This window comes from Eptesicus fuscus, chromosome 22 (genome assembly GCF_027574615.1).
Source record: "Eptesicus fuscus isolate TK198812 chromosome 22, DD_ASM_mEF_20220401, whole genome shotgun sequence".
Classification (NCBI taxonomy): Eukaryota; Metazoa; Chordata; class Mammalia; order Chiroptera; family Vespertilionidae; genus Eptesicus; species Eptesicus fuscus.
The window spans coordinates 29219867-29237240 of NC_072494.1; the positions used below are offsets into that span (position 1 = coordinate 29219867).

General features: G+C 47.4%; 2 long non-coding RNA genes across 2 annotated transcripts in view; both read right to left on the reverse strand.

Annotated features, from left to right (window-relative positions):
* The window catches only part of LOC129147853 (uncharacterized), a 262892-nt gene that overhangs the window by 164405 nt on the left and 81113 nt on the right, over positions 1 to 17374 (reverse strand). The gene's annotated exons all lie outside the window — the stretch shown is intronic.
* LOC129147852 (uncharacterized) lies at positions 6546 to 8166 on the reverse strand. Its single transcript, XR_008555069.1, has 3 exons — positions 8077 to 8166; positions 7179 to 7384; positions 6546 to 6783 (listed from the first exon to the last, which is right to left on the reverse strand). It is a non-coding gene; the product is annotated as an uncharacterized LOC129147852 (long non-coding RNA).

A 17374-nucleotide genomic window follows, 5' to 3' on the forward strand; every position in this document is an offset into this window, starting at 1 on the left:
AATCTCCCAAGTGTATAGAGGGACAGGGAAGGGAAGAGAAGGAAAGGGGGTTCCTCGGAGTGTGTGCGCACGCGTGTGTGTGTGTGTGTGTGAGTGTGTATGTGTGAGCATCTGTGTGTGCGTGCATGCGTGCAGGCAGATCTCTCTTGAATTTCATCCTTAAAAGTTCTCCTCTGCGGGAGAGGGTTGGAGGGATTTGGGAGCATGAGCAGACGCCTCTCCGACACAGGCTCCACCACAAGGGCCTGCACCTCGTGACAACCCAAGCACAGAGGAAAGAATCCACTGGGTTTAGCCTTTCTTGTTAGGACCCAGAATGAATCTGATTGGTCAGTGGGAAGAGGAGGGCAGATCACCACTACCTTCGTTCTCTGCCCCATAAACAGTTACCTCTAAAGGGAAATCCTTAATGGTAATCTCAAGGAGGAAAAGGAATATTCCCAAACCAGGGCAGCGGTGCAAATGAGAGGCCACACGCGACATGTCTAAAATATACCAAGCTAACAAACCGTTAGATAAAACATTTTCTATCTTCAAACCTTACAAATACACCTTCAGCTCATCCTGGAAGGCCGGTTTCATACTGACAATTCTCAGAACTCCTTGGAGTTCTGCAGAGACAGCCAGTCCCAGGATTCCGGCCCTTCCCACCTGTGGCTGCACAGCACAGGCCTCCAGACCACACACGGGCCTCCCTACAAACCGCTGCCCAGCAAGCCACAGGCCGAGTGTGTGCATGGGAGGACTGTGTCTGTGCTCTGTGCTCTGGAGGGCCAGCCCAGGAAAGAGGCTACGCCAGCCCTACAAGCCCAAGGAATTCCAAGTTTCTAAACCCAGCACAGGAACTGGAAAGCAGGGGAGGAGAGGCATGAACTCAGAATGGACACACATCCCCCAGTCCCATGGATCCTCCCCCTCACGTAGAGGCGCACAGGCAGAAGAGGGACACAGCAGGGCCCTAAAAGTTCAGGGCAAGGCGAGGACCCCTCAGGCTGTGCCTAAGGGCGGTGCTGAGCACAACCTCTTACTTCCATCTGTGGGCCTCTACCTCCCACCTACCCAAGCGTGCGCCTCTCTTCTGCTGCTCAGGCCATCATAAACATGTCACCTTATCTAAGAAGAGTGTCCCGTTCTTGGAGAGGAAATAACCCTCCCTGGTCCCCATCCCGCCCAGGGTAAGCCTGGGCTCCATTGCTGGTCCCCGGGCATCTGAAATGGATGTGTGAGAAGTAACAATGATGCCATCATCTGTCTCAGAGTTAGCCACCTGACCTGAGTTTCTAGAACTTTCTAGACATTCCCACAGCACTTTCCCTAGCATGGCTCGATGTGGATCATGAAACTTATTCAATGCCCTTTTACAATTATATTTTACATTTTCTGATCATAAAATTATTAAAATCTGATAGATGTTTTTAGACGGTGACGATGTCTGGCGTGCTTTTGTCTTTAGGACAAACCCCTAAATTTGCAGCTGGAAAGTCACTTTCCGCCAGGGTGGCCCATGGATGGTCAGACAAAGCCAACTGCTTGACGGTTTCTTTAGATTCCTAACATCTGCCTCCTTGTGTAAGCTCCCTCTCTCCGATGCAAGTTGCCTTGCCCAGCCCGGCCTGCTCCCTCTGCACAAATCTAACAGCTCTTGTTCCCTACCTGCTCAGACTGTGTGACAGCCCGTGCAAGCCTAGCGTTGTGCTTATTATGTAGCAGACACTTAAAGAATTTATTTTTACTATTACTGTTCAATTTCGCTCCACTTCTCGTTAAGAGGTTGAAACGTAAAAACAAATACAGATAACCCCCAGCTTCTACACACCTCTCCCCCGTTTTTTATTCCTACTGTTTGCATTCGATAGTGAACCTGTGAACTGTAAGGTGTCAGATACCCTTGTCCTCTCCCAATAGCCTTGAATAATGTCACAAATAATGAGGACTTCTTATAGTGCCAGGCAGTCTCAGACTCTGGAAGGAGATTAATTGTGATGGGGGAGAGTGAACACATGCAGTCTTGCATCCTATTCTGGCCGCAGCCAACTTTCCCAGGGATCCCAGAGTCTGGGGTGCAGGAAAGGGAGCTGGGGGTGGGGCGGGAAGAGGAAAAACAGCTCAAGAGAAACCAGTTGGGGTAGGGTGGAAAGAAACTGTTGATTTCACTGGGAGAGTGTTAAGTGGAATGAGTTTATGTAAAATCTAAAGTAGGAGCTCCTTGGTTTGCTAAATACACTTAGGAGTAAGCACACTGCACAGGACTTGTTGAAAGATAGCAAAAGGGAAATATTAGCATTCACAATGAGTAACCAACCACATGTTGATAAACATTGGTAAGAAATAGCAAAAATAAGATAATTGAAGCAACTCCCAGAGTTTCGCAGAGTTCCAAAGTGTATCAAATGGAGCCGTGCCCCCATACCAAACAATTAGATAACGTCAGCAGCTTTTCCTCAGAACTTTACCTGGTGCTGTTACATCTACTGCCAGGGAGGTGGGGGCGGCATGAGGGGCATGGCCTCCAGTGTGTTTTGACTCTTCGATAACCCTTTCAAGTTGCAACATTTTAAAACTTTGTGTATAAACAGCCCTTTGGAGGATCTTAGACTTTGTGGGCAAACTGTCCCTAAAACAAGCTGAACACCTGATTTTATGATGAGATTTCCTCCATGAACGCATGTGCTTATGAGTGGCCATCATGGATAACATACCTCTCCCTGCCCCCAAAGCTGCACACCCAGGGCCCACTCGGCCTTGCTCGGTGGGTTATTTCTGCACTTTTTTTTTTTTTTGCCCTACCCCTATATCACACTTGGCAAGATTATCCTACAAAGATGAATGAAGGGGCATTTTCAAAGTCAGCAGTAGAAACTCTGAAAGAGGGAAAATGTAGTATGTTTTCATGAAATGCCTAATGGACAAAATGGGTATGAAAAGACAGATCGTAGAATATGTTCTAGAAGAGAGACCAGAAAAGGGGAAGGATTGAATGAATACCTCTGTGTCAGGAAAATTAAAAAAAAAAAAAAAGGGAAAAAAATGTTGGGGCCTACAATGAGACAAGGCTGAAGACAAGAGGAGACCAGGCAAGAGATAAAGAAATCTAGGGGAAAGGAAACGGGGGGTAGGTGGGAGGGGGATGTGCAGGAAAAAGAAAAGGTGGCCACTGAGCTATTCCAGGTGCTGGGTCCAGCTGAGAAACTTCGCAGGGTGTCTCCATCTAATACTGCACTTTAAATGGTTACACAGAGCCATGTGGTAACCTCCCTCTGCCCCAGACCTCCCCGGGATCAGTGGTGCATGGAGGTGGAATAGAGGGAGTGTCCCTGCAGATGAAAGGCATTTCAAGAAAAAGAAAGCTACATTTCATGTGTGTTATCTCCTCTACTCAGAGTAGAAATAAAAAAAAAAATTCTGTGGATACAAAAACCTTAGCTAAAGATGACGAAGAAAAATACAAGGCCCTCCACTTCCAAGAATCTTCAGAGCCACTGACGGGAATACTGGGTTTCATATAGGGACAGGACTCTGAGTCATTTTTTAAAATATTTTTAAAACAAGCCATAGACAAGGAGAAAATATTTTCAAAAGACATATCTGATAAAGTACTGTTATCTAAAATATACAAAGAACTTTTAAAGCGTAACAATAAGAAAGCAAACAGCCTCACCAAAAAAAAAAAGGGGGGGGGGGGCGGGCAGAGACTTCAACATATGCCTCACCAAGTGGAAAATAAGAGTGGGAAAAGATGCGCCACTTCATAAATCATTAAGGAAATGAAAATTAAAACAATGAGAATTAACACAACCCAGACCACTGACAACACCAACTGGCCACGATGTGAAGCAACAGGAACTCCCAGTCATTGCTGATGGGGATGCAAAATGGTGCAGCTACTTTGAAAGACAGCGTGGCAGTTCCTTATACAACCAAACATACTCTTACCATACGATCCAGCCATCATGCTCCAGCCATCAAGTCCTTTTACCCAAAGGACTTGAACACGTATGTCCTCCCAAGAACCCGCACATGCATGTTTATAACAGCTTTATTCATAATTGCCAAAACTTGGAAGGAACCAAGAGGTCCTTCAGGTGCGTGGGTAAATTAACTGTGGTGCATCCAGACAACGGGGTGTTATTCAGTGCTAAAAAGAAATGTGCTAGCCGGTTATGAACGTCATGGAGGAACCTTAACTGCATGTGACTAAATGAAAGAAGCCAATCTGAAAAGGCTACATACTGTCTGATTCCAACTATAGGACATTCTGGAAAAGGCAAAGGAAGGAGACAGTATAAAAAGGTAAATGATTGCTAGGGTTTAGCAGGGAGGGAGGAATGAACAGATGAAACACGGAGGACTGTTAGGGCAGTAAAACTATTCTATACTAGAGGTCCGGTGCATGAGATTCGTGCACTCGGGGTGGGGGTGATGGTCCCTCAGCCTGGCCTGCGCCATTTCGCAGTCCGGGAGTCCTCCAGGATGTCTGACTGCCGGCTTATGCCCACTTCCTGTGGGGAGCGGGCCTACGTCGGCAGTCAGACATCCTTAGCACTGCCATGGAGGCGGAAGAGGCTCCTGCCACCGCTGTGCTCGCCAGCCATGAGCCTGGCTTCTGGCTGAGTGGCGCTCCCCCTGGGGGAGCGCACTGGGCACCAGGGGGCAGATCCTGTGTTGAGTGTCTGCCCCCTGGTGGTGAGCGCACGTCATAGCGACCAGTCATTCCCCCGTTCGGTCGATTTGCATATTAGCCTTTTATTATATAGGATGATATTATAACAACAGATATATGTCATTACACATTTGTCCAAACCCATAGACTATTCAACACCAAGAGTGAACCAGAATGTGAACTAGGGAGTTTGGATGATAATGATGTGGCAATATAGGTTCATTAGTTCTAACAAATGTATCACTCTGTGAGGGATGTTGATAATGTCAAATAAAAAAATGACACAGCGAACACAACCATTGAGGTATGAATGTCCTATCTTGAACATACATAAATAGGTCATATAAAAGAGTTGCATCCTATTGGCCACGTCACTTAATAAGATTGTGTCTGATTGGCTAATTCTAGATATCAGAAATCCTTATATCTAAGTATAGGCGCCTGAAGCACTTTACTATTGAACACTATGTTCTTGAGGGACCTGCATAATTTTCATCACAATCAATCAAACTATACCTGGTTGTTTTTTTGACAGATCAGAAAAAAAAATGTATTTTTGGTGTGCTGTAGAATTTTATTAATTAGTTTATGTGTGCCATGAGTCGAAAAAGGTTGAAAATCGCTGATATAATCTAAAACTGTTCTAAAAATAGTCTATTTTTAAATGACACATATAATTTATATACATATTTAATTGCATAATAGAAGGGTACATATTTGCAGCTAATAGATTTTTTAAAAGTCCTGGAGACCTAATGCACAGTATAGTGACTATAGATAACAATATTGTATTACAATCATCAAACTTGCTAAGATTAGATCTTAATTATTCCCACCACACAAAGAAATTATGTGATGGAGGTGCTATTACCAATCACATTACAATACAAATCAACATGCTGTACATCTTAAATCACACAATGTTATAAGTCAAATATATTTCTAAATAAATGAATGGATAGATGGATGGATGAGTGAATGAATGGTGACTTCATAAGTTGGTAGGACACAAGAATTCCCAGATGGCTGACACCTGGGTTAAGACGCCCAGTTAGACAGGGATGGGCAGAGAGAAACAACTGTCAGAGGTCAAAAGCTCCTGAAGAGTTCGACCTCACTCGGGTTCACTGTCATCGAGTGCTCATTGACTTCCCGGTGCACTTTCCCACCCTCCTGTGGTTGGGCTGCCATGTGACCAGCTCTGGCCAATGAAATGTGAACAGAAACGGCCTGTCACTTCCTTGCCAAAGCATCATCATCGGTGCCTGAATCTCCAGGCTTCTTCCCCTGCTGAGACCATGGGGGAAGCCTTTGCACATTGGCGTGGAGAATGCCAGGAGGTCAGAGCAGTCCAGGACTCCAGAGCATCTGCAGGGCAACTACTGTGACAAACCACAGCGGGCTTGGCATGAAGGACTGAAACATCTGCTGTGTTAACTCCCAAGGTTTAGGGTTCTTTACTGCCACAGGCCAGGCCGGGTCATCCTAACTGCTACCCCTAGGTACAGGTTCCCGTTCAAGTTCATTGAACTTGACTGACACAGGTATGCAGAGCTCCATACATTGCAGGAAAGCAAGGAACAACAGAAAGCTCTGCCGGTTGTGGTGAAAACCACATTAATCGTTAGGTGAAACCCATGTGGAGGGTTCCCCCCACACCCCCTTCTAAGCAGTACTTAGGTCAGGACGACAGTGTCCATTTGCTTCCTCCGTTTTCCCGGAGAACATATTTGTAGGGAGAGCAGGGATGGCTGCCATCCATCACTTTGGAAAGTCATGAGATTTACAGAGAGAGATGCCTAAACAAAGGACACACGCATTAACAAATCTCGCTGTCCAAAAGTCAGGGCTAATGTTAACCAAGACGAGCATTACTGCGATTCCATCAAGATGTCCCGTTATTTATTTAACTTTTCCATTTTCATTTTTTATTTGGGTAAGATAATTGCTTGTGATAAGCCTCGGGTGTGGAGGTCTGGCGCATACAGAGTGGGAGGCGAGCTGGAGTCCTCGTCTCAGGATGCACCGGGAGAGGAAACGGTGGATTAACATATTGAAATGATCTCAATTAATGTCCTTTAATGGCTTTCTTCCAAATGGAGGACCTCTCCAAAGTGAGTGGCCTACGTGTTAGGAACAGGGAAAAAGCCTATTAAGAAGATAATGTGTTTAGCTACTTGAGGTAAAGATCTCTTATGAGTGGATTTCATAAGAAACAAATGAAAAAATATATTTATAGTGTTTCTTCCCCTGAATCGGATGCCATAATACTGCCCATGCATTTCACTTCATAGCATCTATGCAAGTGTCTCCCATGGCTTCTGGCCATGACCCTAGACTGGGCAACACTAGGGCTTTGGTGCCATAGGTCCTAAAATGGAACTTTAAGAAATGAGACCTGTTTATTTAAGTGATAACTTGGCATACAATCAGAATCCTTTCATGGGAAAACAACCGTGACCTCAGGCTCTTGCGTGCCACTGTGCACCCCCATGTCCGCTATCCTCTCTGTTCTCACCTGAACACCCAGGAGCTTAAGTGGAAGCAAACCTGGGTGTGGTGAAGCTGGGAACAGCCTGAGGCATAGTCAAAGGCTCAGGCGGGTGCTTCGTGATGCTCACACCCAGTGCCAGGAGTGCCATGCTGGCCTCCTTTGATTCAGATGAGGAAACTGAGGTTTGGAGAGTCAGGGACTGGCCCAAGGTCACATTCCTATTGCTGCTGCTGAAACCCACAAAGAGGACAGGGGAGGGGTGTTACTAGAGGCATTGATCCTTCTGACAAACCCTGCCTATCAACAAAACTTAAAATTAAAAGCCATACCCTTAAAGTCCTTAAGAGAAGATTTTCTAGGCAGTGCACCCTAGTCATCAGTGGACTAACACTGCTTATGCTGCTGTCCTAGCCCGGGGATCTCCTGGAGACTGTCCTCTCTGCCTCCCTGACCTCACTCTGCCGTCCCCGGTCCAGGCACCATCCCTGCCCTCCTCTGGTCCTCCTGTGGATGAAGGATTCCCTTCCCTTCACTCCCCCAAGGCCTCTGTCAGTCCATCCTCCCACCTAACCTTATGTGACATGTGTTTTCATTAAACTTCAATTCTCATCCTTCTCTCTCCTCCTCCTTCTCCTTTTACCCTCCTCCTCTACTCATCTTTTCTCCCTTATTTCTTTTTCTTTCTCCAACTCCTCCTCCTCCTTTCTGAGTGTGTGTGTGCATTGCTATCCTGTGTTAAATATGAGGGCTGTCCTTTGGTGTGTCACCTCAAAGTTGAGTCCCCTTATCTGTGACATGGGGACAATAATATCTGCCCTGCCTCCATCAAAGAGTCGTGATGTGGATTAAATAGTGGGTAAGAGAGCACTTTGCAAACTACAACCCATTACTCTCTATCACAGCACCCCATTTCCTTCCTGACCTCTGTAATCATCCATGAGCATTTTATGTTGCTGCTTCCTCTCATGTCTGTCCCCTCCAGTAGAATGCAAGCTTTCAGGCAGGAATCTGGAACAGTGGCTGTTGCACAGAATGAACTCACACTGGGTAGGTACTGTCATTTTCCTGCGATCCCTCCTCACGGAATACTCATTCCTACCTCACACCTCCGCTCAAGCTGTTCCCTCACTCCAAAACACCTTTACTCGTCTTTACAGCCGTCTAAACCCTACCATTCCCCAAAAGGCCACTTCAAGTCTCACTGTTTCTATGAAGTTGTTTTCTTATCTCCTTTTAAAAACTTCCTTCGCCAGGAAGTTCTTCACCATTAAACTCTTTGTCCACAGCCCACGGTCACACGCACCCTCACTTGGCCTGGGTGGGGTCATTCGGTAGGTTTTCTCTGTCCTCCTAAACCCATTGTAGTTCTCCATCCAGCTCTGATTCTGTATTCCCTAATAAGAGACATGTTTCTCACACCAAGAACAGGAGAGCATGTCCTAGAATGGAAGAGTCATAATAAAAAAATCCTAAAACATCCAGGGTGGAAAGAGATGCTGGGCCCAAGACTTCTTCTTCAAGCTGCCAAGGCGCTGCCATTTCCTTCCTGCTCAGGTGCCTCACCATGCAGACACTCATTAACCCTCCAAGCCTGGGAACCAAGGAATTTCCCAAAGGAACTAATTCATTCCCACTAAGAACCTGGGAGGGAGCTGAGCGTCCCTTGTAACCGTCCAATGTCCTAGGGGAGAAGCTCCTGGGAGTTAAAATCCCCCCTGATGTGGCCACCCTCCCCACCCCTTGGGTTCCCTTGCCCCAGATGGATCCACCCCAATCAGACTCAAGTCATCTCAGAACCATTCTCTGCAGACACTGCCTAGGTGTCTTACAAGTCATTTCAATCTGACACTAGCTACCCAGAGGTTGTGCAGACCCACAGGATAAGGACACAAAACTGCCCCCAAAAACATTAGACACCAATGGCGAGTAGAAACCCCAGGTTACCTACACTCCATATACTCTGTCCAACTTGGCAACCAACCCAGGCTTTCCATGCCCCTCTGAGGTTTGTCATGTGCTTGAACCGCTCACTGAACCCAGGAAGGCACTTTCCTTTTGTTTACCAGTTTATTGTAAAGGATACAATGCAGAAACAGCCAAGTAGAAGAGATGCAGAGGGCAAGGTGTTTGGGGGGTTAGGCCCCCCACACACACCATGCTCTTTCCAGGCCCACCACCCTCCCAGCACCTCAATGTCCACAAACCTGAAAGCTCATCAACTCTCCTTGTTCAGGAGTTTTTATAGAGCTTAATTCCCAGCTCCCCACCCCAGCCCCTGCCAGAGGTCAGTGGGTGAAGCTAAAAATTCTGACCCTCTAATCACCTGGTCTTTCTGGTGGCAGGCTTGGCCTTAAGTCCCCTTATTAGCATAAACTCAGGTCTAATCAAAAGAGCCTCATTATGAATAACAAAAAGCACTCTTCCTATCACTCTGGAAATCCCAAGGGCTTTAGGAGCTCTGTGCCAAGAACCAGGAATAAAGACCAATTATGTTTTGTATTAAACCACAACAGCCAAGTGTGATCAAGCATCTCCCTTGACTTAGATGAGTCGGGGACCCTCTGAGAAGTTACTGTGCTTTCTCCTTTCTGATAATAACAGATGAATTGATCTGCTTTCCACCTTCCTCTGGCTGCCAGGAAGCACAACATGGAACTTACTGCTTCATCACAACCACTGTGTTAACTGATATGACGGGCGATATTTGCTCTCTCTTCTTTGTCTCAATCAAGATTTTCTATTTTTTTATTCTATTCCATTAACTGTATTGCACATGGCCACTTTAGATTCTTCCTGGAAAGAGATGAGGTATAAATAAATTAACTGATAACACAGCCAGAGAACCAGTGTCTAAAGAGGATTTAATACAATGAACCTCCAGATGGAGCTTGCTGACCTAAGTTGATTGGCTTTCTCAAAGCAAAGTAGCCCCATGAAGTGAAGCCACTAAACAGTTTTCAGGGCTAGTAGGGCACCACGTAGAACTCTACTGTGTCAACCTCTATGTCCTCTGTGTAAACTTAACCCATCGGATGAACCATGCCTGGGGGTGGCAATGGTGCTTAGAATATAGAAGAGGAGAACATTATCAGCTGCCCAGGAATGTAGACCAGCCCAAAATCAGGGCAGGCGGTGGCAGGCAAAGTCTTCGTGAATGAAGTGGGACTTCCGATGGACAGTTTCTGTTCTGAGGGGTGAGCTTAAAGACAGTGCGTGGGTGGCACTTACTTATTTTCCCTTCCTCAGCTCCTAGCACGGTGCCTGGCATGCCCTCGATACTAAATAAAGTGTTTGTTCCTCTTTTAGTGGTATTCTTTGTTTGCCTTCTAATTTTGAGGCATTTGACTGAACACAGGGGAGCATATCATGTTTCCATGGCAGAAAATACCTCTGGGCTGGGAACCAGAAGACCTGGGCTCTGGGCCCCACTATTAAGGATTCGCACAGAGCAGAAGGCAGCAGTTGAAGGACGCAGCTTTAATCAGACTCTGGATTTCAACACTGGCTCCTCTTCCTGCTCTGTGTCTTTGGGCAGTCATTTAACCTCTCTGTGCTTCCTATTTCCTCCTCTGTAAAATGAGGGTGAGCACCAACGAGGTATTGTGTGGATTAAATGAGTTACATATATGAAGTATTTAGAATACTTCCTAACCTTCATGTTAGCTTTTATTATCTTGAATAAGTCACAATGTTTCTCAGCCTTGATTTTCACACCTCTCAAGAGTCAGGTTATAAGCATCATGATGAGAGATGTCAGCTATGCAGCAGGCATCTCTACTTTCTATTCTCCGCCCGTAACAGACATTGCTAATGGATCACAGCACTCTCTCTCACCGAGACCAGCCAGAGTTTTAAAGTCTTTCCCAGGGCAATACTCCAGGCGGTCACTGTACATCTTTCAAAGTTAACATGAGAAAGGGAAACCTGTTTGCTACCCTGGGAAGAGATTATCTTATAGATTCTGTCATTCTTAATGAACAGATGTGAGCAAGGGGTGAGAGGCATGGGAAAGGAAAGGAATCAGCCTGCACGGAAGTTTTGGGGCCAGTCCAGGGACAGCCTTGATTACCAACCCTCCAGACACACAGCTTTCAACGCTGCTACTCCTCAGCTTCCCCCAGGACAGTGACTGGCCTGCTTTCTCCTTTTGCAGTAAAATTGCAGAGACAGAATGGTGTGTGGCTAATTGCCAGGTAGGCCACAAACAGAGCCACCCCACATGTCATTTCAGACTGGCAGAGTCTGTCCATTTTTCAACACGATAACCAAAAGGCGTGTGGAAGTGGAGAGAAGGTTTCAGGGAAAACGAGGCTGGCTTTGAAGACAGGCTGGGTCAAGAACAACCTCACATAAAAGTGAAAAACGTATTTTGGGCAGAAATACAAGGGGTAGCTGAAGCTCAGACCTGGGGCGGGGGGGCGGGGGTGTGGGGGGAGGGACCTTTTACCTGTGAGAATAATAAGCTGCTACAGAAAGTTAATTCTTAGTTATCCACAAATAGTGCAAACTAATATGTACCGTGTTTATAAAATAACCCAGCTCAAAGACCTGCCCATCAAACCAGAGCCTCCTGCTGACCTCCCTTTCTCCATTCCCTCCATTATCTCCATCGCTCTCTTCCTCCACTCTTCCCATCAAGGCTGTATCCCATCGTCAGCGTATCCTAGTGGGCCTTCCCACCCTTTTCCTTTTCGGCTCTCCTGCCTGCACTCCTTCGGGGAAAAGAAACCCCTGGCCCTGACTTCCTGGCTCGGGCTCTTCTTGCCCATCACCCCCTTCACCAGGTTTCTCGGGGAAGCTCTTATCCAAGCACTCCTCCACTCTCCCTGTCCATGGCTCTCTTGCCTGACAGGTGAAGACCAAGCTCCCAGCCTGGCATTCCGTCCATCCTCCTTTCAGGATTCGTTGCTGCCACCTTCATCCCTGTCACCCCAAACAGCCTAGAAACTCTTTCTGAGGTGCACTCTCTCCTCTTGGAGCCTGTGCTTGGCTGTCACCCACTTGGATGGCCCTTCCCATGGACTCTGCAGGCCAGGCCTAGATGGCCCTCCAGGATGCCTGGATGTGCTGACAATCACCCGCTGAGTTCCAAAATCATGACACCGTTCCTTGGGCAATGGGAGCACTGTCTATTTCCTTCCTCCTGGGAGCCCCTCGCCTGAGCTACCAACCACCCATGGCTAGGGCTCCTCCAGCCCTGACCCCAACCTGATTGGCCGTGGCCTGGAGGCAGCGGGAGCTCTGTTAGCCTGCTGTTAGGATACTTGGGTGTAGTGGAGATCGGGTTGGCAAAGGGGTCACACAGTATGTAAAAATCTCTTTATAATCCTCTCCTGTCCTCCTTCATCTCCTGTCTTCAAAGTGTTTTCCCCCAATTTCCCAAATTCCCTTTAAAGCCATTAAAGTCAAAGTCACAGTCTTCTGCTGGGTTCTAAGTTATGCCCTCCCCCCCCAAAAAAAAAAACACAACCTTAGCCAATTAGGTGTAGTCTAAACCATAGACCCCATCCCCCTCTAAATCCCGTCCTCTACATCCGAGGTGGAGGGAGTCATCCTGACACAGCCTCAGTTGGAAGTCAAACCCTCACCACCTCCACTTTATGCACCTCCAGGATGGGCCTGCTTGGGCTGCTCCCCACCCCTCTGCCCATCTGCCGGGATGGCACTGTGCCTGCTCACAAGTTGGTTGGAGCCTATGAAGGTGCCAGGCAACAATGTGTTTTGATGGGCAGCCTGCAGAAGGTGGCAATTGCCATCTCTTGTGAGTGAAGGCCATCAGCAGTGCCAGCCCTGGCATGCCAGGTCTCTGTACACTTGGTCACACCTGTTGACTCTCCGATGCCAAGAAAAGCGTACTTGAGCTGGGGACAAGGGTGAGGGGAGAGGATGTTCTCAGAGCACCAGCCTCTGTGGGTTTCCTTGTGGGGACAGACAGAACCCAGAGGGATGAGGTCAATCAGACCCAGAACCACACCTGTGTCCAGCACGAGAATGTGTCTCTCACACTAAGGACAAGGTACCCAGTGGGATGACTGTAGTACAGGCACAATTCAACACAGATAGAGCCTTCTCTCCAAGGTCGAGAAGAGGGTGAAGAGAAGGCCAGGCTGAGTTTAGAAAAGCCTTTTCTATTGATAGCCTGAAATGTTTTGAACCCTGAGAAGATATGTCCCACCCACTTGGAGGCCTCCATTCCTCTCTCCTCTACCTGTCCTAGAGGATTGCTGTTTTCTACCTGGGACCTGAACCCAGCTCTAGAATCAGACCTGGCTGTGTAGATCAGCTCCACTAACTGGCCAAGTGATCTTGAGTGAGTTACTAACCGTACCTGAGCCTCAGGCTTTTCATCTCTAAAATGGGGGTAACCACACCCACCTCCTTGGATTGCTATGTGAATGAAATGGGACAACCTATGTTAAGTGCCTAATGTGGTATCTGACACATAGTAAGTGCTCATCAAATTAATCCCCCCCCCTTTTTTTTTTTTTTTTTTTTTGCCCTGCTGTTCCCTGTCTTCATTCTCCATTCCAAATAGGGAATGCGTTTCAGGAGCCAAGTGATATAACAGATGCCAGTCTATGTTGGACTAAGTAGCCAAAGAGATTCCAAGGTAAACACAGTGGGAGAGAAAAGGGAAGAGAAAGAAATGAAAAGAGGAGAAAAAGAAACTGGGATTTCCTTTCAAAAGGCCCTTCCATCTCTCTACTCCCGGCCAACACCTCATTCTAACACAGCTCCTCCCTGCTCTGCACTCCATCCCCACCTGAGCTCACCGGTATCTTCCCACTCCTTCATTCCCACTCCTCCAGAATCATCTTCTAAAGCAGTGGTCGGCAAACTCATTAGTCAACAGAGCCAAATATCAAACTGATTAGTCAACAGAGCCAAATATCAACAGAGCCAAGTACAACGATTGAAATTTCTTTTGAGAGCCAAATTTTTTAAATTTAAACTTCTTCTAACCCCACTTCTTCAAAATAGACTCGCCCAGGCCGTGGTATTTTGTGGAAGAGCCACACTCAAGGTGCCAAAGAGCCGCATGTGGCTCGCGAGCCGCAGTTTGCCGACCACTGTTCTAAAGGATCTATCTATGCACACAGGACCTTCCTACACCAAGCCCTTGACATTCTCTCCTTCACTATTCTATGAGGCAGCAATGTGTCAATGGCAGTGCTGGGCAGAGTGAGGATGACATGGGCATGAGTCCTGCCCTTTCGGTTCTCAATAAAGGAGGCAGAAATATGCTCAAATAAGCCTTAAACAAGCCAGACTGGACTGAAGCACCAACCCGAGACATAAGCCAACAGCTCAGGGAAAGATGCCCTCCACGTTCAGCAGGTGCTCCTGAGCCCTCATCAGTCAGACCTGCCTCCTGCCATTAGGCCCTTGACAGGAGGGCCCACAGGCACACCAGCATGGGCATCATGGGAGATCCTACTGACCCAGAGACCCTGGTTTGCATCAGAAACGATGAGAGGCCATGAGAAGTTTATTTGGGTGGCTGCTCTGACCCCTCTGGTTTTTTGCGGCATTACTTTAATCCAGCGGTGGCCCATTGGACTTGAAGATTGAGTGACGTATTTGGTGACAGACCTGGATGCTGGAACACCATGTGTAGGAACAGGATCTTGAGTCAGTAGCTGAAAGCCTGACAAATGCTCAGATCTGCCAGAGATGCCCAAGGGATTTCCCCGAAGACCTGCCCTCCATGCTGGATGAGCTACGTGGGGAAGAAAGGAAGAGCAGCAAACTACTGGAAGAAAATACACAGGCAAAACCCCACCTGCTTCCAAACGCAGGGCAGTCAGGTAAAGAGGAGAGATGGAAAGGGCCAAGGAGTGAAAAGTGGAGGAGTAAGTCTTAGAGGTGGAAAAGAATTCTTATAGGGGCTGTTCCTGATGCCTCGGGGCCTTCAATGGAGTGTGACCCCTAAAGCTCCATGGGGCACAGGTGCTTGAACAGAGTGGATGGGATGGACTACCCAATCCCAAGCAGAATCTGGAGTTCATGTCCATTGGACACCCAGAGGAGAATCAACCCACAAGAAAGCAATAACTCACTTCACAAGACATTACTATATTTCCACTGAGTCTCTTTCCAGGAACCAATGGTGAGCTAAAACACAGTCCCCGCCCTTATGGAGGTTAAAGCAAGCCCTGGAGTCAAGAAGCCTGTGTTCAGAGCCAAGCAACTCCACCAAGGAGCTGGGTGAATCCAAGCAAGTTACATAAGCTCAACTTACCCATCTGTGAAATGAGAATAAAAGCAGTACATATCCCCAGGGTTGTTGTGAGAATTAAATCAAGTAGCACATGAAAAAGTTTAGCAGTGTGCCCAGAACACAGACTCAATAAATGTCAGCTGGTATTATTGTTGTCACTGTTACCTTTACCATGATCTTTATTATTATTACCAGAGGTCCAGTTCACGAATTCATGCATGGGTGGGGTCTGGCCACCCGGCCCCAATTGGGGTGGATTGGGGCCAGGCCAGCTGGGAGGAGGGGCTGCAGGCAATTGGCCAGCAGGCCTCGCCCCTGATTGGGATGGTGGAGCTGATTGGTGGCGGAGCTGGCCGTGGGGAGGGGCTGTGGGGAGGAGAGGCTGATCAGGGGTCAGTGGCTGGGGGAAGGGCCATGGGAGGTTGGTCGGCCAGCCTCACCCCCCAATTGGGCCAGTTCGCTGGCTGCAGTGGGCGTCATAGCGACCGGTCTTTCCGGCGTCCCATTCGCTGGCTTTTTATATATATAGATTAATTTCACAGTTTAGTTCGGAAGACAGAGATTAATCAAACATAAGCACAGAAAATGTCATTTCAAATGTGATAAGTGGTAAGTGATAAGCACATAAGCAATAGTCTCTTATGGTACTTTGAAAGTAAAGGCCTGGGGCCCTGACTTGGTCAGGGAGATCTAACCTTGAAGCTGAGAAGTGATAGCTGCTTAAGTGTCAACTGTGATAGAGGGAGCAAGGGAGTGTGAGCGGGTGGGTGAGCATGGGTTCCAGGTAGGGGAGAGACTGCTTGTGTAAAGTCCCTGAGACAAAGTCATGGCAAGACGCTGATCTCCACGGGATTCGTGGTAATTTCCAAAGACCACAGACCGAAACAGGAATCCTCAGGAGGTGAGAAAAGGGTGAACTATGGTCCTTATTATTAAGTTGAGGTGAGGTGGAGAAAAGATTTGGGAGAGCCAGCTTCTCTGCCCACAGCAGGCTGATGGCTGCCAGGGACATCCAGCATAGCTCCACTGTGACCTGAACCTCATAAGCCACCTAAGTGCCAGCAGAGCCTGGGCATGCTGCCAAGCCTGGGGGAAAAAATAGAACTGTCCGTTTCCCTCCCTGCCCCTCACCCAGGAAGCAGAGGCCTATCCTGCCCCAGGCCAGCCATCTCTGTGCTGTTCTCACTTCTGACTGTCTGAGAGGGTTACTCCGCTCTCATCATCCAGGTCTCCCACTTCCCTAAAAGGAAGAGCCAACTCCAGCCCCAGCCCAGTGGCACCAGTCCCTGACTCAGTAGGTCCACTAACTTCCCTTCTGAGAGAAGGGAGTGTTGAAGCAACCTCAGAGCCCTTCTTCCCTCACTCATTGAGAATCTGTCCAGTGGGGAAAATCTGGGCTTAGAAGTCCCAAAGACCAAAGTAAATATCCCATCTTTACCAGCCTTAATACACTAAGCCTCAGTCTCCTCATCTGTAAAATGGGGCTAATACCACCCACTCACAGGACTATCCCATAAAACCGTGGTCGGCAAACTGCGGCTCTCAAGCCACATGCGGCTCTTTGACCCCTTGAGTGTGGCTCTTCCACAAAATACCACGGCCTGGGCAAGTCTATTTTGAAGAAGTGGCATTAGAAGAAGTTTAAAAAATTTGGCTCTCAAAAGAAATTTCAATCGTTGTACTGTTGATATTTGGCTCTGTTGACTAATGAGTTTGCTGACCACTGCCATAAAAGATGTGTGTAAAGCACTTCATGCAGTGCCTCACACACTCACTCATTATAGGGTCAATGGCATGGCTATTACCATGAAGTTGAAAGGTGCTGGGCAAGGAAAATCAATCACTTTAGGAAGGTGGAGCTAACAACCCCCATTTTGAGCCCCTCACAATTATCACTCATCAAATTTACTCCTAATTTACTAGCTGTATGGCCTTGAACAAGTTATTTAATTGTATTCTGCCCCAAGTTTTCTCATCTGCAAAACACGTATAATAATAA